The sequence below is a fragment of the Zosterops lateralis genome, assembly GCF_965231275.1.
Source record: "Zosterops lateralis genome assembly, chromosome: 2".
Classification (NCBI taxonomy): domain Eukaryota; kingdom Metazoa; phylum Chordata; class Aves; order Passeriformes; family Zosteropidae; genus Zosterops; species Zosterops lateralis.
The window spans coordinates 42338650-42365807 of record NC_139763.1 but is presented as its reverse complement, the minus strand read 5'-3'; the positions used below and the strand labels follow the sequence as shown (position 1 = coordinate 42365807).

General features: G+C 39.6%; 1 protein-coding gene across 1 annotated transcript in view; it reads left to right on the top strand.

The window, feature by feature from the left end:
* Window positions 1-27158, top strand: part of GPC6 (glypican 6) — a 728411-nt gene that overhangs the window by 674952 nt on the left and 26301 nt on the right. The window lies entirely within an intron of this gene.

The window sequence follows — 27158 nt, the reverse complement described above, 5'->3', positions numbered from 1 at the left end:
CTTTACAGCTTCATAAGTTTTTGTAGCTGTTACAGATTCCTGGTTCCATACAGAAAAGCCTTCCTCAACAGACCTCATTCAGCACAGCCCAAGGGAAAGGCAGATTTGTATTTAGCATGGACTTAATAGTCCAGCTTCTTAGCAGGACTAATTAGTCTACAGAGAGCACCATGCTGATACAACCATGCCGCTCCCTGTGTTTGAGCTGCCCCAAGTACCTCTGTACCCACCACATCACTGTACAGCAGTGCTGTCTTAATTCAGCTGGAATTTCTCCTGAGAACATACTGCAGCCTGACCTGGCTGGACGTGTATAAAATAATTCCACATTTTCTTTCAGGAGGACATGGAAGTTTTCTTGATTTTTCACCAGGGAGCCGATGCACTATTAAACATATAATCCAAAATGCACATGCATACTATGGAGACAGGCAACTGAGAAATTTGCCGTGGCATTCATGGGTGATTTGCATTCACATACAGTACAGAGGCTGCAAAGATTAGTGGATGAGCATGCACCCTGTCTGAGAAAGAACATTTTTATGCTCTTTACCCTGGGGACGGGAATATACTGTGTCACACTTTGTGGGAAAATGTTCTTTTAACATCCCTTCTGACTTCCTTAAAGTAAAAGTAGATAGAGTCTCAATTTCCATGAGGAAAATAGCCTGAACTACCCTTTTTAGGAATAAATTCTGTTGTACGTCAAGTACAACTTTTTAACTTTTTTATTCCACTACGCTATGGTTTTTGTTACACTAAAGAAATGTGATGGTAACCTAACAAATCAGGTGGGAGCAGCTTTTTTCCCAGTGCTCCAAAACTACATGAAATAGAAAATATGACTTAAAAAATATAATCTGCTTTGCATTTTAGCTATAAAAGACTAAAAGTAACAGGACTATATTCAAACATTGATCTGAAATGGCCAAGGAATACCCTGGGGCACTGCTAAAAGTGAAGTTTTCATTTCAGTTTTCTGAGACTTCATTTGGTCCACAATCCTGAACTGTGAAATCCATGCCACGATAGCACAATTTTCCTGGGATAGGATGTTTATCCTCAAGATTTTTTTTTTCCTCAAGAGTCTCCAGAATAAAATCCAGAAGGTACAAATCTTACAGGGTTTAAAGTTCTGGGATTAATTTTCCAAATATCTTATGCATACTGAGGCCACAAGATAAGATACAAACAATGAGCTTGTAAAATACTTCATAACTCTACAGTTTTGGGTCTCGCTCGTAATGCTGAAGATGACAGGCTTGCACAAGTGTTTTAGAAGCCCACTGGCTTCCCACAAGCTACTACTACGCCAAAACCCTTAGATGCTGTGCTGTTGGATTTGATAACCCCGTGTGATGTTAATCAGCAGATGATTCCTGAAATGTACAGCTCCTCTAGTTTTATGTTTTGCATGTTTAGACAAAGTCCTGCTTCTTATTAGCTGTTTGGATGCAATGTGCAAAATGAATAAATGTGTTTTACCACATTCATTGTGGTCATTTGGTGTTAGATTTAGGCTTTGATTAGTTCTCCAAAACTAAGAGTTTGCTAAGTATCAAATTTTTTTTAGTCTCAGTTTCTATCTCACACCAATATCCAAGTTTAAGTCTGTGCGATCATTTTTTCCCACATGGTTAATACCAGTTTCAGGTGGCAAAGGTGGATGAATGATGGTGGCTGTCAGAACCCTCCTGGGAGACCTGACAGAGTCCTGTTTTTAAAAATGGTGATATTATTCCATCCCCCAGGTGAATGGTTGTGCATGCTGCTGTATCTGATGCATTACGTTCCCAATGTGCGTGAGGTGGTTGCTAATACAGAGCTTTTTTACAGTGGTTGCCTCTGTCTTCAAGTGGAATGGGTCTGCCTGCTGCTCAGACCCTGACTAGCGTGGGCAAGGAAAGGCCATCCCCCAACAGTGACAGGAACCACAGACCTTTACATTAATTAGTTGTCAAAGAAGATACACAAATCTTGACTGCCATGCAGTTTCTGCCTTGTCTGAAGAGTGATGTCTCATGGAACATGGTCCCTGCTTGATCATCTTCTAAAATGGACTTTTTAATACTAGCTGAACTTCCTTTACCTGATGGGTGTGAAGACCCACTAAGAGTCATCATCTCATTTCCAGGAAGGTCTTAGGGGTGTGAATAGTACTATGGATCACTGTTAGAGTAGTGGGGAATACAAAACCTGCAGATAGAATCCACTCCTAATCACCAGACTTTCAGCAAACAGTTAGATGAAGAAACGGCACAGTCATGGGTCTTCACTTGGTGTACATTGAAAAATTATGTGATTGCTGAACTTGGCTGTTAGAGTAAAGAAAAGTAAGATATCTAGGCTAAAGTTAGCACATCTGTGCCCTATCAAACCAGATAAACATGAAGTGGGATTTGTCTTAGCTTTTCATGTTTCTAGTGTTGCAATCAAAGTCTGAGCTATCATTTCTTTCTTTTACTAATAGATGGAGATAGTACCTCCAGAGCTTGCTTCAAATAATCATTTAGAGAAGACAAGAATCTGAATTACCACCTTCTCCCCCCTGAGAATGAATAGAATCTGGATGATTAATGCAGAGATCCAATTTGTAAATGTCTAAATGTAACCATAACTCTTGGCATTGGAACTAGGCTCTATGAATCAGATGCGAACAAAGGAGGTTTTGGTCTATTAGATATATTGATATATAATCCTTATCATACTGCTAATTATATTCATTGATATGGTATCATCAGGTACCTATAAGGATAGCAAGACTCAAACAAAGATTGTTAATTTGAAGGCTGCACAACTTCTATTCAATGGAAATTTCACCTTGTAAGTCTGGATTAAAATCTACTTCCTTCTGTTTGATGTTTTAGCTTCTGCTCAATAAAAACTAGAGGTTTTTTCCAATATACAGAAAGTTTATATTACCAGCCTCTGGAAGATTAATCTAAGAAGGAAATACATTCACATTGCTCTTTCAGCAGGAAGATAGATCACATTTCATTTCATATGTCTGCGCATGAATCTGTGCAGAAGGAAAAGTCAATTCTTGATGTTCTTGTTCATGATAAAGAAAGGTAGTAACTATATATACATCTTCTACATTTAGTGTATTGATATCATCATAGGCAAAAAAAAAAAAAAAATTGGTTTAAAAATTAGTGGCAGGGCTTGTGTTGCCACTTGCAGTGCATAAACCCTGCTCATTTAGATGCTTCCAAGTAATACAACAGTAACAGCGACCACTGTTAGGTGTTACACTGTCTGGAAGGTGATAAATTCTTGCATTGTTAAGGTGAGTGCAGCCAACAAGTTCTAAGTTTTAACAAAAAATGGATTTGTGATATATTATCTGTTCATCTACCACTACAGAATTAGAGGGTCCTATTTTGTGCAAGTGACTACAGAACATAAAATGTCTTTCCACAACAAAGTCAGTTGTGTACAAATATAGATGCCAAGAGGGAAATTAGTTGCAAATAGTGAATCTCACTCTCCAAAGAAAAAAATGTTTTATTATTTACTGGCAATTCATTTTCTCTGCCCTTTGCAGATTTTTGTTTTGTTTCGTTTTGGGGGTTTTTTGTTGTTGTTGGTTGGGGTTTTTTTGTTTGGGTTTTTGTTTGTTTGTTTTTGTTAGACTGCAACACATGGATATATTGTGAACTCGTAACAGGAGTGTGCAGTGCTGGACTCCACTTAGAACAAATAGTAGATTACATTAGACTGAAACTGATTTCCCAAACTAAACATCTCATAAGTTTTTCGTTGATTGTAATACACAGAAAATAGCACTTTATAGACATTTATGTGTATTACAGTGGCTAAAGAGAGGTAAAATACAAGGAATAAAGAAGGTTTATCTTCATTACAAATGGTGACCCTTTTGTGACTCTTCTTTAGTCAAAACCAAATATTTTTACATTAGGAAAGATTTCCTGTATTTTTTTTTTTCTGTTCTTATCATCCTTCAATCTTTTCCATTCCTCAGTCATATCAATGTATCAATCTAGGTTGTTGGGATAGCAATACAGGATGCTTCTACAATGCAGAGCTGCATGTAAACAGCAAATCATGGGTTACTGATTACAGATGTTCCATGGGAAAGCCAAGATGATTAGTAATACTGGGGAAGGGAAAAGCATGGATTCACCACATCAGATTGTATCCATCATTAACAGAGGACAGGCCTAAGACTGTGCATCTCTGACCAAACCCAACAGCAAGACACCTCAACAGATCCCGTTCTGCACACTGACAAGTACTGAGGTACAAAGTAGCAGAGAATTCTGCCTACAGGATTAGGATTGAGTAGTATGGACTCCTTGCACAGATGGTTAAGAAAACAGGCATTTTTAAAAGGGTGATTCCCAGTCTAATCTAGATATCTGCCAGAAGTACTAATGTTTCTCTGTCAGCTATGAAGAACTATAGGCCTGACAAGATATTTAGGTTATAGAGGGCTAGAGCTGACTCCATCTGGGCAGTCAATACCTGACTTCTCCCCAAAGAGGTCTACCAAAGCAAAAGTGACTAAGACTATTAGAATTAAGGACTCTGATGTAGTCAACTGGGGACTGAGTAGAGCTCACAATTTCTCTGTGTTCCAGTGGCTTTGTGATCTCCGGTGGCAGCAATCATAAAGTACCATTGTGTACATGTCTTTGTTGGTTTTCTTGGGTCTTGCTACTTCTGTACTGAATGTATGTCATGTAAATGCTATTTCTGGTACAAAAGAAATGAAATTCACTCTGTCTGATTCAGTGTCTCTAATATAGATGCTCTGTGGAGTTGGATTTGTTAATCTTCTGTGGTAGCAGTGGAGAGCTAGTCAAAGGGACCAGTTACAGACAGAAATCATGTGCTGAAACACAAGTGTCATGATAAGTGTCATGACCTGAACAATCTGGGCATCTGCAAAGAGCTAAGAGATGTGATAAAGGCCTAACAGAAGTTCTTCCATCTTCTGGATGCTCTAGAGGACTCCAACATGGCATTAAACTCACTTGTATCTATATTGAATGAGGGGGCTGGGAGCTACTCATGAGAGCTTAAATTAGACCAAAATGGGACAGCTGGCAAACTGAATCACTGTCTAGATGCCACAGACTAAGAGGTCACAGCCTTTCCAGAGAGAGACTTCACGTGAGGTTCTCAGGTATGACCCTCTGTTTGACATCTGTTCTGGAAGAGAAGGAAGGTGTCCAAAGGCAGTGGATATCTGTCTGCAGGCAGCTGAGCCTCACTCCATGTCTCCACTGTCTGTGGTGGGTTCTTAGACACCCAGCTGATGGATCAACACTGATAGATTTAAATTCAGGTAAGACTAATGCACTGCCAGATCCTGATGGACAGCTGACATTACTGTTCATTTGTATAGGAGCAAATTATGCTGCTGATACTCAACCAGCTCTTAACAGTCCCTAAGATAATTGCCTTTGCTTTAAAGTGCTAAGAATTTTCCTTTTCTATTATATATTTGGACAGCATAAATACTATATAGGAACTCAAATGAAAACAGACCAGAATGAAAGTTGTTTTTCTCTTGAAACATTCAAGGCCATAAAAATATCTAGTACATAATAATAACTGTGTTACCTAAGTAACTGCTAGAGAAAGTAAAGTAAAAAGCTAATTGCTTAAAGTGCATTGTGTTTTTAATACAACATACCTACAGTGCTCCTATATTAAAGCGTGATATATATGGAAAAATAACAGGAATGTGAGTAATGTATTTCTTCTGCTGAAAAAAAGCATCAGTCATTTAGAGGAAAAAAAATCACTGCATGATAAATGAACCTGTGATAAACTTCTTTTTCTGTGATGTCACAATGAATGCTAATGGGCTTTAAAAAATCGGGGAACATTTATAATATTAGAAATAATTTGTACATAAAAATCTTTTCAACTCTTACTCCCTCTTCAGACAAAATCCAGTTGACCAGATAGGAGTATGTAATCCCAGAGCCAGACAGATAATGTATCCTTTGGTGTCAGCTGAGAGAAATAGGCACTTTCTGGTCACAGTTGACCTGAGCTACTTTAAAAATCTTGGTTGGATTAAGTTGCACTTTTACTCATTCAGTTCCTGCTTCTCACCATTGTGTGCAGAAGAAGAGTTTGTGGCTCAGACAGGAACACTGACATCATGTGAGATGAATTTCATTCAGAAAGTCTTCTTTCTGAAGCTCATGATCTGGATAAACTAGGATATTACTATCATACACCTTAATGGTATTTCTACTTGATTTGGTTTGACAACAAGGGGTCACACTGTACATTTAACACATTTTAAAACTCTGTTCCTGTCTTCAACATCTTAATGAGCTCTATCTTTCAGACCTTTTCTTTTGAAGTAGAAGGTGCAGGATTCCCAGTCATTGCTCATTGCCTCTGTATGTTTTTCTTACCGTATTTGCACTATGGGAATGGAGTGATCCAGAAAAACAAACTTGGAACATCTGTTCATGTAAAGTGTGATATTCGTAATTCCCAAGTTAACAAAATCTGAATAGTAACCTGTTTGCCTCACAAGAGAAAGAGGAGAAAGTTTACATAGTCTTCCCCTTGTCACTTATGCTCAGGCAATTCAGATTACATCTCCAAGTGCAGAGCAGTAGAGATGGAATACTGTCCAGGGTGCAAGACTCCCAGAGACTGGGAATATCCTCCTCTTTGTCAGGTACAAAGCATTTTCATGTAGTGGTGGGACTGGAAAACCATGATTGTTTTTATCTGCAACCCATGTCTCCCAGATTATAATGCTTACATTGTTGGGAAAGAAAAGAGAACAGCTCCCATCCACATCCCTATCAATACCATCCCTATTCTTATTCCCAGTCTAACTTTAGTTCTCCTAGGTAAAGACCTTTATCATTAAATGAAAAATGGATAACTCAGCTCTTTTCTGCCTGCAGGGAGAGGTCTAGATTCATCATACTTTTGTTAAGTCACCCCTTGCTTGATAAAAATCAATGTGGCAAAATCAGATCCCTTAAAAATCTCTTTTATCATGAAATCAGCCAGATACAGACATATAGGGGAAAGATGGATTGGAGAAAAAGTACTACTTGTAAAACATGCAGCTCACTTGGGAATGTGACTAGCTGAAAATTGACTTGGTAATGTTCTGGGACAAAACCCGTGGAATTCTCAAGCTAGTTGTGGAAGTACTTTTAAGAAATCCTATTTTCCACAGGTTGTAATGTTGATTTATTTCTGTGCTAAAATGTGAAATAATATGGCTGGCAAACACGCTTTCAGAAATCTAGAAAATAGTTAGTGATATATAGGGACATATTCTTCAATGTCATTTGTTCCTTAATGTGTCCCCATGGCAAAGGCACTATAATCACTTCAAGGCTACTCATTCCCATGATATAACAGTCTCTCTGCTCTCAGCCATTTGCTTCATCAGAGAGGAAACAGAGATTAGATGCGTATCATTGTAAAAAGGAAGATCTGAGCAAAATATTTCTGTCGTATTACCACACAAAATTTGACACTGGCCTCCCAGGCCAGGGTGACCAAAGCCAGACTCTCACTGCAGGGTATGAGCCACACTCGAGGTACTCAGTGGACGCTAAGAGCACAAGGCAGTTGCTGAACTTTGCATCCAGAAAAGGGCTCACATACATTCTGGAAGCTCTCCAACAAATGCAAGTGAACTTACCAGGCTTTCAGGAAGGACTCCGATGCTGACTGGTGATCACACAGCTGAGTTTAGACGCACACCTAAATATTTTTTTCCCCATTTGAAGCGCTAGAATGTCTGATGCTTAGAACCTCCAAATTTGTTTTGCACTTATCCAGGTATCCATTCCCTAAATGAACTGGGAGTATTTTGTCCTTTTCTACTATTAGTAGTGACACATAACAGGACTAACATTAAGGTTCTCTTTAGGATTTATTGCACTTCTAAATGTAATGATACCTGATTTTGAGACCTTACTCCTCTAGCTGTTGGCTTGCTGAAGTGATTTCTAACAAAGAAAGTAATACTCGCATTATAATCCAGACCAATGACTAATTTCCAGCAAGGTTCAGACTTCATTTCACAATTCACTATTTAGTTTTAATGGATTAAATTGCATGATTGGGGGAAAACAGCAATGATAAGAGCATACCTGTGAATACTCCATTCTTGCTGCAGTGGTAGAAGTTGCCATAGTAACTTATCAGGATAAGTTAATCAAGCTTTGCCAGATGGAGCAAAGACTCCAAACTGTGGATCTTTAGGCAGTTATGAAAAGTCAGATTGATGTTCAGCTAGAGGTAAATAGGGCAAGGGTGCAAGGGTCTGTCAAATAGAAATTGTAGGGATAATATATTGGTATAAAGGAATTACAGAGGAAAATGGGGTTATGAGGCACAGCAAAAAGTGTTTTAAATTTATATTCATAATATTCAAATATTATTCTGGTTCAGAAAGTATGTTTATTTAAATAAGGTTCTGATATTCCATATGGTTTGCTCCATCTCTTATATGACTAATGTCATATTTACTTAGTCATAGCTATTTGTCTTCTCCACTTGGTCTTCCAGAGGTGAGCCCAACAAAAGAAAATCAAATTGTCCCAGTTGTCTTTCATATGCCATCATTTATAACCTGAAGGAACCTACCTGTTTTTCTTTTACAGTATCTGTTTATGCCTGGGGATTCATTTGTGAAGGAGAAAAGCAATATGATTTTCATGAGCCAATGTGGAGATCTAAACTTGTTTCATGGACTATGACAACCGAGAAAGCTGCTGCATTTTCCACTAAGGGTGCACTGGAGAGAGGAGGGGGACACTAGGGAGAAGCCTGTTTCTCCTTGTGTGAACATGCAGGCCAAGAGGTTCAAGATGGCCAGGAATTTCAGTTCTGGGAATAAGCTGTATGCTCAGATACAGGTTCATGGAACACTAAAACTCTTGAGACCTTTGCTTGGAAACACAATGTTCTCTCCTATTCCCAGCAGCCAAAGAGGGCAAGCAGTTTTTACTTTTTCCCTGTAAACAGAATTTTTAATTTTCCTCTAAGCTTCAGATAAGAAAGGCCATGACAGTGTGGGCAGCACAAGATGATGCTTAGTGCCCTGCACCTGTGGGTCTATAGCATGAGGGATGGCAGCATAAGCACTGGAGCCTGGTAAACATATCCCACAATTTTAAGTGTGGAGCACACCATGCTGGCTGCTAGCAGGGCAGAAAGCTGTTACCCTGCACTGCAAATTCAAGGGAGGAAGGTCAAAATCATGAGCCTTGTGTAGGCTTATCAATGTAGAAGAAAAGCCAAGCAGTGCTTTTCACCAGCACAGTCACCAGCTTTTAGCCTTTGGGGTGCATAGTACAAGACAGCTTGAGATAACTTTGCTCTTCATCAGAAGAGGTACTAGTCCTGAAAGGATGCACAGGCATCAAATGAATTTGAATTTCAACGAGCTAATCAGAAAATCCAATGTTAGCCTGGCTTGGAAAGGTACTAAGCATCCATCTAGTTTCCATGAAGAGCACTCATCTGCGTATTTTCCTTTTGATAGTTTGCCAGGTTTTCCTAAGCAGGAAAATAAATGAGATAAAATTGCTAAAGCCACCTTGAAAGGAAGTGTAAACATCACAGAGATTTGGCTTGCATAGTACATTTCTTAAAGGGCTGGAAGCCATCTGTGGGATGTTGTGAGGCAAGTTATATCTTCTGAAAATAATTGAACCCAAGAAGCATAAGAGCATACAAGGAGGATGGGTAATCCAGTTCAGATAAAATGAAAAGTGATTCTACCTTTTCTCCCACACCTCATTGAGTTAAACCATTTTGTACATTAAAAAACAATGCACTACTTTTTTTTTTTTTTTTTTTTTTTTTAAATAGATACAATTCTTTTTAGGATTCCTGACAAGAAAAAGGGTGTATTATCTAAGAGTTGTACAAACATACAGCTTTGGCACCAAGAACTTGAGTCAGAAATTAATGCAGATCCCAACAACCCTGACCCTCAGCTATCAAACCACATTTTCTTTGAAAAACGGGCAGGGGATATGAGTAAGGCAGACAATTCTTTCTTGTTTCCTGTTTATCTGGGTTTGGTCAGGACTAGAAACAAATAAGCAAATAAATGCAGTAAAGCAAGTTTCCGGCGTAGTCTGCTGTCTGGGGTTGAAGTAGAATTGCAGCTATATTTTACAGATTTCAGAGATTCAGAAACATGAAGTGCTCTGGTTTTGGACTGGTTCTTTAAAGCGCACCTTTAAAAAATAATCATTATGGGGTATCTCTTTGCTGTGGTGCATAGCAAGCTGGACTGTAGGTCTGCATAGTTCAATCAAGAGTCCTGGAGAACGTCATTCCCATTTAGAGACCAACTGCAGGATTGCTCTGAGGCCAGTCCACTGATTGCTGTATTACTTTGCACCTCTCTGGTTCTTCTCTATTTCTGCTGTTTTTCAGATTGTCTGCTTGCATATTGTAAGCCAATTCTTAAAGAAGTTGTATTCAGAATAATAAAATTCCCCTGGATTTTAATGATTTAACCTATAGGCTCCTTCAGGGATTTTATTGCTGGATTGGGTTTGGTTTTTTGGGTTTTTTTGGTGGTTTTTTGTTTTGTTTTTTGTGGGGTTTTTTTGTTTGTTTGTTTGTTTGTTTGTTTTGTTGTTGGGTTTTTTGGGGGGTGTTTGTTTGTTTGTTTGTTTGTAACTCTTTTGACACACATATGCTTTCCTCTTGAACCTACAGTGGAGTTCTAGCCCTTTGCCTTTTCCATCACAGGATGAAGTCATGCATACAGTAGCTGAGTTATAAATTCAGCCTCAAGAGCAGTTGTACTGTAGAATAAAAAAAGACAGGCAAAGCATCTGTAAGAAACAAAACTTGTTTAGATGTAAGGGGCTTTGATCAGCAAATGTGGCAAGGCCATGAGGAAAATAAATAGGTTTGTCTTAAAATAGTACATAGTTAAAAGTCATTCCCAGTGTGAAAGTATTCTCTTTGCACAGCTGAAATATAAATAATGTAAGATCAATGTTAGATGTTGGCTGGTCTATTTTGAAAACAAGACTGTAGAAACTGAAAACCAACCACCACCAATAAGTTTGCTTTGCTGTATGCCTCAAGACAGAGAAATTGAAAAAGCATGTAAAACTAGGCATGAGTTGATGGAGAAATTAGACTACAAAGTGACAGGAAGACAGGAGATGTAATGACCAGCATAGGCTGGTTTGACTGGTTGCTTGAATTAAAATAATTACATATGCAGCCTCAGGAAATAAAAGCTCCCATTCCATTCAACACAGTTTATAAAGTTTTGCTCTAGTAATGAAAAATTGAAATTAGCCTCTCTAATGAATTATAGCAATTATCTCTCTGCTGGGGCAAGACAACTCTGAATCCACTCATATTACCTCAAGAAAAGAAGCACCCCACACCTCGAGAAATTCAACAACATTTACTTGTTATTGTTTTTCTGAAGCACGAGGGCTTCTCAGCTGCCAGCTCATGACGGTTCTGGATTTCACACTGTGAGTAGCCTTCACTTACTGGAGTATGTTTGCACAGGGAGCTCTCTGTGTATAAACAGCAGGCTGACAGAGAATTAAGTTGATTTCTTACACTGCTATGTGGCAGTAACATTTTCATGCATTGTGAATCTGGATAAAATAAAATCCAAGTAGTTTCTCATTTACAGAACTTAGCTGATTTGTGCAAAGGAAAAATTGTGCAAATCTTATTTTAAACAAAAACATTTCTGTATCAGCTGCCATGGAAGAAAAGCACTGCTGGTATTTCCATTTTTAGTAGAACTTGATTCCTGATTGGCATGTGATGTGTCAAGGTAAAAGGACTAAGATTACTAAAAGTACTATGATTAAATTCAACTGTACTTCATTTTACCACACATGTACATTTTATCACACTCAAAACATTTACATTCAAACTGGCTCAAATACATTTTTGTTCAAAACTATTGTCTAAAAATTGGGGATTTTTCCCAGGAAATTACACTTGAATTGGGCAAAAAGTGAACTATTATGGGTAAATAACATTTATTGCAAGTCAGAAAGCTTGTTATCTCTTGGACATTTGTTTCCAAAGAAAGAGCATATTCAATGTGTCCCCTCCTATAGAATTAAGTTGGTGTCTACTTAAATGAATAAAAGCTGGAATTTTTTAGTGAGATCACTATTGAGAGAATTATACAAGCTGTTCATTGGCAATGCATCACAGCTAGGCTGGAACATTATTTTTAGGAAAGATATTAGGTTAAATCCAAGGCATTGGGAGCATCTGGGAAGTCTTTATCTGAATATTTTCATGTGATAAAAGCATAGATATATCTGTATCATATAAGAACAACATATGTTCATATAGCTGAGTTTTTCAGACTTGTGGACTGAAAACTTCACTGTCTAAACAGAGAAGTCTTGAGCACCCAGGAAAGAAATTTTTTAACATCCCATGCCTTTACCTCTATTCAACTGAGAACAACCTCTGTAATTAACTGTTTAAAATGGACAGAGCCTGTTTTCTCTTTCTTTTGACAGTGACAGATTCTTTGCATCATGAACAGCCCTAGCCATAAATCTCACTTAAGGCCAAAGCTGTGCATCATCTCATTGTCAGCATTCAGCCGCAGCACGCCGCATTCGCAGGCTCCGAGCTCGAGCCTCAGAATTCACAGTCATTCATAAAAACTGCATCAGGAGCTTTTGCCTCGACACACCAGGATGACCCTGGTTTCTGGAGGCAAGCAGGTGTCATCCTTCAGGATGAGTGTTCCCAAATGGTGGCTGGGGGAGCCTGTGGCCACCAGCTGATCAAGAGGCTTACAATGCCAGGGAGAAAAATAAAACAAGCAGGAGAGTTGTGTGCCTCAGGGGTTTGCACAGCACTTTGTACTGTAAAACAGGGAGAGCTGGGAAGAATGAAACTGGCTAATTTCCAGTACATGTGCATGATACTATATTGAAATGAAAATAGACCTGAACAGTGTAGAAGAGGGGCAGAAGCCTGAGGTTTCATCTTGAGAAAGCAGAGTCTTTCTGTGACAAGACTTCTTTCTGTGACAAGACTTCATCCTGTGGCTGCTGTTTTATGCCTGTGGGTCCACTTGTTATTACTGTCCATGAGTAACCCATTGGCAAGTTGCCAACTCTTTCAAGTCCCTTTTTTTTTTTTTCCCTTATGCAAAAACTTTAATGGTTTCTGATCTCTCAGGGAGATATCGCTGCTCTTTTCCCTCCCATTTTGAACTTTACAAGTAAAAATGTGTTACAGGTCAGCTCTGTGCTCTGCAGTAACACAGCCTAAAAAGTCAGAGGCCAGCTCTGGGTGAGCTGGTATAACCCTGCCACTCATCATGCCACAGCATGGGAAGCTGCCAGCGCACATCCTGGAAGCAGTAAAGATATTTTAGCACTATTCTGCAGCTCTTGACCTGCCTCTCCATAGGACTAATTAGTTCAATTGACATGTCTCTGCCATCCAAGCACCAGGTCTATAATGAGCCTGGTTGGGGTGATCTCAAAGATCTCTGACTGCCATGATGTAGCTGTGCTCCTTGTCCGTCCTTCTTCCCATTAGTACCTATCCAAATAAGGCAGGACTTTCTGTATCAATTTTTTCTCTTTAATAGCTTTTGTGTCTCCTAGAGGAACACACTTCATGCTGCACAGAACTGCTGCACCCAAGTATGTATTGTGCAGGGACTGGTTTTGATGTGTCCAGGTGATGTGTGAATTGCAAATTAGCTTAGGTAACTTGCCCATGGTATGGACATCACCAGCAGGGTGGCTCTTTCCATAGCCTGAAATGGAATCACAGAGTTCTTGACTCAGGAAGAACCCAGTAGAAATGTTATGAGCTGAGAACTTGGAACAATCATGGTGTTAAATCTCACCAAGCTTGGTGGCCTCATGAAAACTGTTTCTGAGCATGATGCCTCATGAAAACTGTTTCTGAGCATGATGCAACAATTCCCAAATCATGTCAAAAAATTGGTCTGGAAAACTGGCCCATGCCAAAATTGTCCCTGTGACTGATCTCACACTTTATCTGCATGGACAGTCAATCTTCAGTGTCTCAGAGATGTTCCTGGCACTCTTAACTTACTGAAGAAAAAACTACCAGGCTAGGCCCTAGAGTGTAGTAGTGGTAAAAAGTTTTATTTGATCCCTCATGACCAAGTGATTCTTTCTCTGTCCCCTGTATTTCTTTTCATTAAAAAAACAAACAAGCAAGTAAAAAATATCCAACCAAACAACTATCTGTAGATGAAGACAGTCTCTAGAGATCTTAGTCCACAGATGCAATGAAATGGGGAGAGTGCAGAAATGAACTCTCTAGTGAGGATGATGTAGTATTCATTAGAAAATAAAATTGCAGAGGAACAAAAATGCAGATATCTGGTGATTTTGAAAAAGCAGATTTAGGCCAGTTATACAAAAGGACTGAAGAGCATACAGTAGGTCATCAGATAATGAGTGAGAAAAGTAAATATATGGTGAGCTTCTATGGTACATAAATATGTGGTGAGAAAGTACAGTAAAATTTTCTTCCAAGGTAAGGTAGACTACTAAAAGCTTTGGCTGCTAAAATAATAAATAAAATTAAATAATTTTTGAAAAGATAGTTCAATTATGTAAATCAAAATAACATTGACGTGGAAGAGAAATTAAAATTACAATATCAAGCATATAAAATTAGCAACTCAAAAGGGTTATTGACAGAAGCTGATTTGACATTAAAATATATACTAGAAATTACTGTTCCACTAGAAATCACTTCAGAAAAAGAAGTATGGCAACAGTGTGACACCATTTCTTTTAAGCTGCTTACATAGTCAGAATCCCTATATAGAACTTAATGGTTCAAGAGCAGTCTTGTAGAAAATGCAAAAATCTCGTGCAACTGTCTACAAAAAAAAACCCAAAACCTGAGAACGATGCTGTGAAGACAATGGTTTGCAGATGACAACTCAGAACATCTCCGTCTGCTCTTGTTTTTCACAAAGATCAGTTCTGTAATCTATCTTAGTAATGCATCCCTGTTATTTTAAGTGACAACATACAGTACTCTGCTTTAAAATCTTCCTTTACAAAACATGGAGAACACATATATTAAAAGTGTCAAGAATGGATTTTTCAAAATGTATAAGCACTTCCTGTAATTTCAAAAATAAGTATCTGGACTGAGTAGCTGGCTTACTGATCTGAGCAAATAGAGGGAATCACCATTTTTCCAAGCAACCGTGTTCTTCTGTATAACCATGCGTTCCTGTGGAACTCTCTGAAAACCAGTTATAGAACTTGTAGCATTTAGTGTTTATGCTGGTAAAATTCAGTATGAGCTTTGCAGGTAGCACAGTCTGGTTCCATAATAGATATTTGATAGAAGAGGACAGACCAAGAGAGTGATCTTAATCACCTATGATTTTAGCCCATTAAGATAAAACATATTTTGGTAGAGCCAGATACAAGGTCGTGTTATGGGAACAATGAATACCTGCCAGACCTAAAAAATGTGAGACTATCTTGCAAAGGAGAGGCTTAAGAAAGCTGAGGAGATAGCAGGAAAAAGCAAGGTAGAAATTTCCAACTGCTGTTGCTGGAAAGATTAGCCATCACACACACAATCATGAGGTGTAACTGAGGATTTTTGTCTTTGTCTGAATATGGAACTGATGGGTCTACTTGGATCCCTAAATAAAAAAAGGCTGGATATTACCAAGTATCGCTCACTGTGCTTATGTGGCTGATTCATTCCCCATCACAGTCTTGGCCCAGGACATGGACATAGGTTGAAGGATATCAGGAACCATTCCCCAAAGCCAGCAGATGGGGCACAAAGTCAAACTACCTTTGACCTCCCTCCCAACTTTCCCAACATCTTATCATCTGCTGTCCCAGTATTACCCTCAGAATACTTTGCCCAGATACCTGGCACTCCTTGGTCTATGCAACATTCAGGCCATGGGAATCCCTGCACCAAGTGCTGCAAAAAACAGATACAGGGAGTCTCTGCCACTTGCATCAGAGCCAAACCCTTGAGATTTTTCTAGAAAGAGTCATATTCTCCCTCTGTCATTTTCTAGCCTTTTTTCGTCTCTAGAAAAACCCAGGGCAATGAGGGAAAGTTTGTTTGCAAGAGGTTAAGACTGTGTTCTGTCTGTCTGTAACATCAACAAATACAGGGCCGTTAATTCAGAAAAGAAAGAATATTCGTTCCAGCAAAATGGATAAAATTTGGAATAGATCTTGGTAAAAGGTTCACTGCTAATATATTAGTACAGCAAACCCCAAAGCAATGTGTAATGCATTCTTGGCATAGACTTCAGCTTAGTAAGCAGTGAGGCTGTGGTAATATTCCATGCTTACTTCATTTTTCAAGTGAATTCCATATTTCACTCTAAATAGAGTACACTACAATAATCCAGTCTTGAGCTGACAAAGGTACGTGGTGAGTTTTATTGAGGTGGAGAGGTTGTGTTTGCCTTTGCAGGAAAATATGGTTATATTATTTGGGGCTGTAATTGCAAGCTAGGCATGTAGGAGGTTCTTAAGGCCTTATATCACACCTGAATGGCCACCTGCCACCTCCCAGAGCACAGTCACACTCATTCAGTTTTGATGCTGATCTAATATTTGATCAGCATCTCACCTGAACTTTACAGTTCACCCAAGTTGTCTCAGGTGATGTGTAACACATCTGCAGGCAGCTAATTGTCTTCAGCAGCCTTGCTCATGGGGTGCTCTGTTAGTTAGCCCATTGCACCAGCTGGAGCCAATGGGACAGATACAGAAAGTTTCATCAACATGCTGTGAGCAGGCACCAACTCCCCCAGTTCCATTTTGAGCTAGCTCAGTTGTTTCTTTATTGTGCCTGTAATGCAATTCATTCAGAGCAGGAAATAATCCCCAAGTTAGAAATAAAGTGCTTGACTTTCATGTTTCAAGGGAGGACTGCTAATTAGCTAAAAATCTCACACCATTTTATTTATATAGAAAGCAAATTTGATTTTGAAACCACTGAGAAGCAATAACCACAGAACTTTATGATGTCACTATTAAAGAGATGTTTTTTCAGGTTTTATTTATGACCTAATTTTATACAAAGCGCCTGCAGTGTTGTGGGCATATAGGAATACCAACTAAGTGCAGGGAAATCAGAGGCCTTTTGAAAAAGTCATTTGCTCAGTGATCCCCATGAGCTGATTCCAGTAGAGGGTTCAGGTACTTGTAAATTCTATCACAGAAACACCAAACTTTCGAGCAGCTGGATCCCAGTGATGAGTCAAGAAAAAAAAAATAAAAAGGAGGCAAAGCCAAAGAAACTTAGAAGTATGATTTAAATATATGCTCTGAGTAAGTGGTGAAGGTGCATTAACAGGTGACCTGATCTGGCCAAAGGGCTATTCTATACCACAGAACATCATGTTCAGGATGTTAACTGGGGGGAGTTGGCTGGAAGGGGCTGATCACTGCTCAGGGATGAGTGGGTGGTGCACAATTGCACTGTACATCGGTTATTTCTCTCAGGTTTTCTTTCTCTCTTTCCTTTTCTTTTTCATCATCACAATTTTTAAAATTATTATTATTATTATTACTCACTTATTAAACTGTTCTTATCTCAAACCATGGGCTTCACCTTTTCCAATTTTCTCTCCCATCCCACCAGGAAGAGGGCAGAGGGGAAGTGAGCGAGCAGCTGCGTGGTACTTAGTTGCCAGCTGAGATTAAATCATGGCAGTAGCCAAATTGCCTTCTGAGGAGAGAAATATGCACTTGAGTCCACTGTTTGTGCTTGAATAAAAGTGCCACCTTGCCATAGGAACTACACACCTCAGTATATAATACATACTAACAACAGCTATAAATATATTAGCAATAGTTCAACCACTGCCTTGCAAAGTGGGGTACATACCCACTGTGCCCACATTTCTAGCTGGCTAGGTTCAAGGGGCTCCACCTTCCACAGTGGATTTTAGGATAGTCTTTGAGACACACCTGGCTTTGCTGAGCTGTGTATACTCCAACCAGTCCATCTCTCACTCGCCTTCTGAAGTGCCACACTTTGTAATGCTACACTAGAAACAGCTACACCAGTTCTCATGGTGCTTGTAAAAGCTCTTCTGGGGTGACTATGTATCTTTTCAAGCAGGTCTTGGATTATTTCTTATTTTAGAAAAAAAGAGGGAGAACAATTCTTTACATGTTTACAAGGGGGGAACAGTTTTAAATTAAAGTAGGAGAAACTTAGATTGGATGTTAAGAAAAAATTCTCCACTGTGAGGTGATGAAACATTGGAAGAGGTTGCCCAGAGAAGCTGTGGACATCCCATCCCTGGAAGTGTCCAAGGCTGGGGGGGAGGAGGGTTTGGGCAGTCTGGTCTAGTGGAAGGTGTCCCTGACAAAGGCAGAAGGTTGGACCAAGATGATCTTTAAGGTCCCTTTCAACTCAAACCACTCCATGATTCTATGATACTATTATTTCTGGATACTGTACTAAGTAATAGAAGAGAGATTAGTATCTTGATGAAGGTTACTCTCCCTCACACCCTAACTCCAGGCCCAGGACTCACTTTCCATTCAGCCATTAGCAGCAGAGAGGATGTAAATGCAAAACATACAGCTCTGCAGGGTGGCTGTACCACATCTCACAGCTTATTTTGGCTATGAGTAGCCTGTATGTCACACAGACTCCACGGAGTCAGCTTTTCTCTGTGTAAAGTCTAAAACAGAGAACCTCTGGGAAGTGAGGTAAATTTCTCCCAAGTACGGCATACTCGGAACCATGCAAAACCGCCTCTTGATTTTTCAAAGACTTACTGTTGAAGCCATTTGGGTCATTTGGAGCCTAAAAAGTAAACAGTCTCCACACACTTCTCTTCTGGAAAGGCTTAAAATCCCCTGTCCCAGGAGGGAGTACAAGTCATCCCCCCATCTCCACTCAAGGCAGTGTTCAAAAGTTGTATTTATATATACATCAGCTTAAATCTGAGCTTCAAGTGGTATGACCCCGCTGCAAAAGCTGCCAAGTCCCAGATGTTTTTTGTCTCCAGCTGTATACTTATCTCTCAGAAGACTACCCTGGGTCAGGGGATGGCAGTGATTATCCATATTTCTTTCCTACATCCAAAGCAATCATTTTAAAGCTGCACAGTCTTTCTCACAAGCCCTTGTCTGGGTCTTGTCTAGGTCATATATTACTACTCCCTATGAAAACTGCAGAGTCTTGCTAGATTGACTATAAAATATCCTCAGGTTGCTGCAGGTTTTTGATTTGTTGCACAGTACTTGATGAAATTCCTTTCAGCTAAATATGAATGAAGATTCGAGGTTTATACAGCAGCCTTGCAAGAAGAGAAGGTCATCATAACTCTGTCTTCTGAAAAGAAAATGAGGGCTAAAGGAGTGTAATTAAGATTTTTTTTCTGCAAGCAGAGTAAGCTCTGTATTCAAACGGTTTGAGGTAGTGATGGCAACCACTGATACTTATCACACATTTGCTGTTGACAGGTATTTGGGGTTGTCCCAGCAGTAATTTTTAATTAAAAAAAAAAAAATTGACACTAGCTGACTACAAAGATCCATTATTAGTGCTTTAAGAGAAAGGGAATGGACTGCAAATCTTTATCACTGTAAACCTGAGTGAGACTCTGTGATCTTCCTTTTGAGGATTTGTCATCAAAACCAAGCACAATGCTTAATGTCATGAAAAACACCAAGCAATGTGTGAAGATCCATCACGCCAGTAACATACACAGGTAACCAGGGCAAAGTTACTCCTTCCCAGGTAGGCTGGCAGCATGTTTCAGGAGAGGCAGGAGGACTCCAATCCAGCTGCAATCCAACCAACCCCATGCAGAGACTGGAGGGTTTCAGGAGGCTTCTGCCTGAGCTGCTCCTCAGGACCCATGGCACCAAGGCTTCTGCATGGACACATGGATTTCTCCTGCCAGAGATATTTTTTCCCAGTTCTTTACCCCCTCCTTGTCCTAACACTCTTCTCACACAGACAGACAATCTCAGATACATCACAGAAGAATAAATATTGCCAATTAGAGCTGGATTTATTTTTTATAGCTCCTGTCACCAGCTGTGTTTGCTGTAAATCTGCTGGCCACAGCCACCACCCTGCTGAGCTACCTCTGCCCACCAGCTCCCCCACAGGACTTCAGTTCTTTTAGAATGGAATCATTTGCAACTGGATTTTCATAGAAGCTTTGCAACAAAGGAGAAATTTCCCTTGTCCTTCTTAACAAAAATAAAAAAGCACCAAACTGTGAACCCTTCTAACAAGGACAGTCTCATCCTACTGATCAGTGCAAAGTATGGCAGATATTAAGGTGTATTTGTCTTGGCCTGACTGCCAATGTTTCTAAATACATGGGAGGTGGCTCTCTTTCATCCCCTAAATACCTCAATTGTCACTAAAGCACTAACACACCTTGTCTATTTAGAAGCCCACAGACACACTAACACTGCTCAGAAAACATTCTACAACCCCTGAAAGAAATGCTGCCACTTTTTCACTCTTCACTCTTCCAAGGCCTCCAAGAAGTAGCTTACACAGGGAATAGAAAATTGTCAACTTTTCATGTCAATCTTTCATGTAGTATCTATTCTTTTCATTTTTCTATGGCCATTTTAGGACATGGAGATTGTGGTCTTTCCTCTAAAAGGATATAATGGAACTATATCCTTCTCATCTGGTCCTGGTAATAATCCTATCCAATATTCTTCTCCACAGAAAAAAAGAGAGGAGTCTATTTTACTTTTCAGACACTAAGTACTTTGATTAACTGTTTGAGATTATGACTAAGCACTAAGTAATTCTTCTATTAGGTTAGGAAGTTTAGTTTAGAGGTTTTGTCCTCAAAGATACACATTTTCAGATAGATAGAAATGGTTTTGGCATTATTTGTGTAAACATCTACTCTTGTATCAGCTGGTGCTTGTGGCTCACCTGTATTTCCTAAGACTTGGAATTGGTTTACTCTGTAAAAGAGTCATTGTAAGGACCATTAGCAATCAACAAACAGATTCTTTCAAACTTTTCCCTCATGGTAAGTGAAAAGTGTGCAAAAATCTAAAAGGCATTGGAGCAAAGCTTAATCCTTGGACACTATGCATATATTAACCTCTACAAAGACTTTGATCAAATCCTTAAATGTCATCAGCCCCCTTTCTGTTTCTTCCGGGCCATATAACATCACACACATCACGAGAATTGACCTTTATTGTTTGCAGGCATGCCCGAGGATATTTACATCAGCCACACACAGCCCAGAGATACCAGTCTCTGCTCCTTACAAGATCTTGTAAGGAACAAGATCTAAATAATTGACAGTGCATGGAAAGCAGAATTGCATACCCATACAATAATTTAGATTAGAAGGAACTCCTGGAGGTCATCTGGTTCATGCCTGCCACTTCTTCTTCACATCCTCATTTGGTTCAAAGCAGAGACAACTTCAAAGATGGGTCTATCTTCAAGTCAGATCAGGTTGCTCAGAGCCTTGCCTACATCAGGTTTTGAATCTCTCCAAAGAGGGAGGTACACCACACTCTCTCAACAGTCTGTTCTGATACTCGGTCGCCTTCACTGCACAAAAAATTTTTCCTGAAATCTAATTGGATTTTCCTGTACTGCTGCTTGTGTCCACTCCCTCTCATTCTTTGGCCATGGAGCTACAATGAGAATATGGCTCCATATTCTTTGTAACCTTTCATGAGGTAGTTGAAGGCAGCAATAAGATTCCATCTTTGCTTTCACCTCTTCAGCCTGAGCAGTGCTTCTCTCCTTTCCTTGTATTGCCATGTGCTCCAGCCCCTTGACTACCTTGCAGCTAGAATTAGTTGGAGGTTTGTATGGGAACTCTCCTCTTTCCTATGGCGGTGAATGGATTGCTGATTGGATAGAGAACCCATTTGGTTGGACATGTGAGAGACTTATTCTTTGTATTTGCCCTCCTTTTAGTTATAAGGAAAGGCATTACTGTAAAGAATTTTGTGTGTGCATATGTGAAAGAAGCTAGAAAATAAGACACTCTGAGGAATGGCTTAATTTCAAACAAAGCCAGCCTCAAATTGCATTCCCTAGCTTTTCATAAAACTAGTCTTCAAACTAAACAGGTAATCATTGGTTTGAAATACAGCTTTATTTTTTTGGATAACAGAAAAGGATGTAAACCAATGATATTCACAATCTTGCCGGCTACTTTACATAAAACCATAAAACATAAATATTGAAAAGATGTTTTATATATATATATAAAATACCTGGGTCTAAGTCTTTTTGTTGCACTGGAAAAATATATATGAGGATCAAGCATTAAAGCCCAGTGTGGTCATCCATATGTAGACATATCTTTTTCATATTTAGACTATTCATTGAAAGCTTTAAAAATAGTATTTTGCTGTTCAGACATGACCTCTCCCCACCCCAGGCAGTAATGTTAGAGTCAGGTGAAGATGAAATGGTAACAAAGACAGCTAACACCTTTTTCTGAATATTTTGTGCCTGATGCTTGTGTCCTTTTGTGAAGAAGCAAGAGGCTGAGAAAAGAGCTCCTCTGCCACCTTTCATGTCAGTATGAAAAGCAATAAAATCGAAGTGATAGCTAATGGTCAAATTCCTTTAAATAGCTCTGTCAGGCGTGCTTGAGCTATCTGACTGGTTTTTATTTTGGCTTTTTGATTCATTTGTCCTTAATGGTTTGCTTTTGCATCCAGGAGGAATGTGATGCTCAATTAGGCCTCAGTCATGTGCTGCACTGAGAGGAAAGTTACTTATGTGTTCAGTAATTGGAGGTCTTTCATATGTGTTACCTCTGTGTGCATTGTGCTCAGCATGGAGGATGCAAATGCACTTGCCCATGGGAGATGTGTCCCAGCTGCGCCTGCTGGGCAGGGGAGAGTGACAGCAGTGTCATCTACAAAGAGCAGTGAGTGAAGGAGGTTCCTTGTTCCTTTTAAGACAGAACAATTTGAATGGGAATTGGCTCCCTTGCATTCTCACTTGGAAGCAGAGAAGGTGTATTTTGAGGCCCCATACAACTCACTGAAGGGTCAGGCACTTTGTAGGCTACACAATGGAGGAACTAGCTGTTTTCTCCCCTATTTTTTCTCAGAGTCTTCAGCAGCATGAAAACCACCGGGGATGCAGAAATGAATTGACCTGGCCATTTGTTACAAAGGCATTCTGTCTCTGATGCCCCCTGAGCAAAATCTGACACATCTTGCTTGTGCTGTCTACTGAGGGGTTCATGGGTAGGCACCCCCATCTTTGAAAAAAAGGAACAGAATAATCAAACTTCAGGGCTTCCATTCATGCCCTGTGGAGAAAATGCTTTTGGATATTTCCAGCTGCTGTTGTCTGCGGGCAGCATGGCCATGACTGATAGAGTGCTCTTAGAGCATATACTGCCATCAAAGCACTGGCTTTGGCGTGAAAATAAGGAGACGGGTTTTTGGGTGTGCTTTTGTGTGTGATTGTGTTGTTTTTGATGGATGAGTTGGGAAAGCTGCTTGTGCTAGATATTGAAATGCTCCTGTGGGGAATTTGTGCTTTTTCACATGTACAACCAGCTGGGTTCTCTATCATGGTAGCAACTGACCTGATGTAGGCAAGGCTCTGAGCAACCTGATCTGACTTGAAGATAGACCCATCTTTGAAGTTGTCTCTGCTTTGAACCAAATGAGGATGTGAAGAAGAAGTGGCAGGCATGAACCAGATGACCTCCAGGAGTTCCTTCTAATCTAAATTATTGTATGGGTATGCAATTCTGCTTTCCATGCACTGTCAATTATTTAGATCTTGTTCCTTACAAGATCTTGTAAGGAGCAGAGACTGGTATCTCTGGGCTGTGTGTGGCTGATGTAAATATCCTCGGGCATGCCTGCAAACAATAAAGGTCAATTCTCGTGATGTGTGTGATGTTATATGGCCCGGAAGAAACAGAAAGGGGGCTGATGACATTTAAGGATTTGATCAAAGTCTTTGTAGAGGTTAATATATGCATAGTGTCCAAGGATTAAGCTTTGCTCCAATGCCTTTTAGAGATTTTAACAACAAATCACTTCCCTTATTTGACTCTTGGCTGAAACTCCTCTTTTACTGAGGTTATGTCCTTTCTCTCTCTCAATTTATATTCTTTCTTTTCTTCTCAAACGAAGAGGTATTAAAGTCTTCATTTTCAAAAAATAAATGTTTATCCTTTTTGTAATTTAGCTTATCAGGACTGTTCAATGGAAACACCAGTGATACAACTTGAATGACATTTTTGGGGGTGCTGTGTCTGTCTGTTCATTAGGACATGGCCCAGTGCCAATAGCAATCTGCCAGTGCATTTTGAATCAGATCTCGTAGAGCTAGATGCAAAATAGTGGACACACTGAATGAGTCCAGAGCTGAATTCAAATCTTTAAATCAGCCATTAGAATTACTTACATCTGGGGACAGATTTGTGCCTCATTATGACATGTGACACAAGTTCCAGTACTTAAACAGTCTGCAAGCTTGGTCTCAGAAACATATAAAACAATTCCATTAAGAATTTTTTCAGTAATGTGCTTCTAAGGTAGAAAAATTACCCAAGGGAAATTAAACTTTAGCAGTGATTTGTTGGCTGAAAATATCTGGGAGCCACTAGCTAGAAATAGCCAGTCATTGCTTAGGGCAGGCTAGTATTTTAGATCTTGACTTCTTTGACATATTTGGTATTTTACTCATCAGCACCAGGAAGCACCTCCACATATAACCTGGATCATTTACTTACATATCTTCACCATAGCATCACCTTGAACCACTAGCAGAGGTTGTTCTCCAAAATGGACATCAAGCATGACAAAGCTCATTATGACAGCATTCACAGGCACATGGAAAGTCTAGGTTTAATTCCTTTCCCCAGCTGGTGAGACTGCAACCTCCCAGCTTCCCAGAAATGGGCTTATCCATCACCTGTCATCCATCCTAATACAAGAACATCCTCCTTGATGTACTCTGTAGAGTGAAGGAAATGCATTGAAATGTCTTGAGAAAAAGTCTGTGAGTGTGAATGAACCTGGCTGTGATTAGAGATCTCCCATCCCTCCCAGTTAGTTAGCATTTAGGGTGACTTACCCTGCTTTCAGTTTCCAGCTGTTCTTCTGTTGTTGGTCTCTGTCCCAACAGTTTGATTTGCACTTGATGTAAGAATTGAGAGCTTAAGCACTTGGACAATCCTTGAAAACAAATTCCACATACTTTACTATCAACCCTTTTACATGTAGTATGGACAAATACAGCACAGCAAGAGATAAAAACTCAAGTTTCTTTTACTGCTTACCAGAGGAACACTGATTTTTTTCAGTGTTGTAATTAAAAGATATTAAATGTACCAATAAAGTTTCTTATTTGTTTGAGCTTAGAAGGCAGATGAAATACGTTATTAAGTTTTGAATACATCATCAGTGTTGTCTATTCTATTAGAACTAATGATAGGCAGAAAATATATAAAAGTGTGGCATAAAAATTATATTGTCTGTTTTTGACAAATTGTAGTTTTATGGTACCTGTCATTTTGGAATGCCTTCAGTTTTGAGGAACACTAAGATGAGGTCATTTAGATATTATTGACTCTGCTATTATGGTATCAGCCATAAGTATTTAAAGCATTTAACCCTCTATGAGAAGCTTTGAACTATAAATGGCATTCTGTAATAAGGACAGCCTGCTGTTTTGTAACAGTGGAACCAGATGTGTGGTCTCTTTCACAGCTGCCTGGTTCTTATGGTTCTTGGAGCAGCACTTTCATTGAAGACAATTAAACTATAGCCAATATTAGGGTATAGCAAGCATCTTTTTATTTGCCTATATATTTGAACTCATTCTAGCTAGATTGGCCTGTCTTTTCTGGAGTGATGTTAATGGAGTTTGGAATCAGTGAGCAAACTAAAAAACAAACTCTTGTTCCAGGTAAACAGGAGATGCAGAATACACATTAATACAAGGCACCACATTCCCTTACTAGAGCCCACAATTAGGCTAATAACACTATACTCAGCTTTTTCAGCAAATGGCCTTGTTTTTCAGCAGGCCTGAGCACTGATTTCTACAGTGATTTTGCAGGAAGCCTCTGCTCACTCATCCAAACCATGCAAATGTGGACACAGCACATTAACTCAGACACCTTCTTAAAACAAACTGGGGCATCATGTTCACAAATCAAACTACACATAGAAAAAGGAACCTAGAGCCTAATATTAAGTTCAGTGAGGTCAATATAAACTTTCCATTCATTTTCTTAGGTTTTGGGCAAGTCACAGTGAAGACTCAGTAGGTGTTCAGAGCATGAAGTCACAGTTCGGAATTTCTTGTGGTCCAAGTGTGAACCCCAAAGCACAAACAAAAATGCTAAATACATCCAGTTCACAGAGATAGTTTTTCCTACCACTAGCCTTTACAATTTAAAATATACCAGCAATTAAGTTTTCATCTCAGTTTGCCTTAAGTAAGCATGATTTTTTTACCATTTTCGATTTCCAATTCTCTGTGAACTTCATAGTTCCAGCTTTCCTAATTGTGTCCATCTGTAGTCTGTACCCAGCCCACAGACCATCTCTTTTGAGATACTGGCAAAGAAGCAGTTCCCAGATGCTGTTCATCAATGTCAGACAAGCACAAGATACATAGGTATCAGATATCTGAGCATTTAAAACGCACCTAACTTTTTCACTCTTCACACAGAGCTCAATGCATTTGCTTAAATATGGTACCTATGCCATTTGAAATCATGTAGACCATGTGAGACACCTGCACATAGCACAAGGTGTGTGTCACAGCAGTGCTTCAGCGTGATAGCAGTCATGCACTCTTCTGAAACCACAGCTGACATCCAGGTAGTGTTCTCTGGGGCATCTCCAACAGTAATGGCGACATTTGGGCAACTGGATCACATCCACCAAATTAGGCAAAGGAGTTTCCATATGTATTACAAATATCAACCTGCACTGCTTATAACAGTATATTGATGCCACTAAACAGAGAACAGGCTAGGATATGATCCTGGCATTTTGAGGCCATGCAGTGTAAACTGCCTTGTTCACACTGATGAGGACTCATCTCCACAGAAGCAAACTGCCTGCACCCACAGACCACACCTCTTGGTCCTGGGCCTCCTGCGGGTCACACATTGTGCTGCTGTA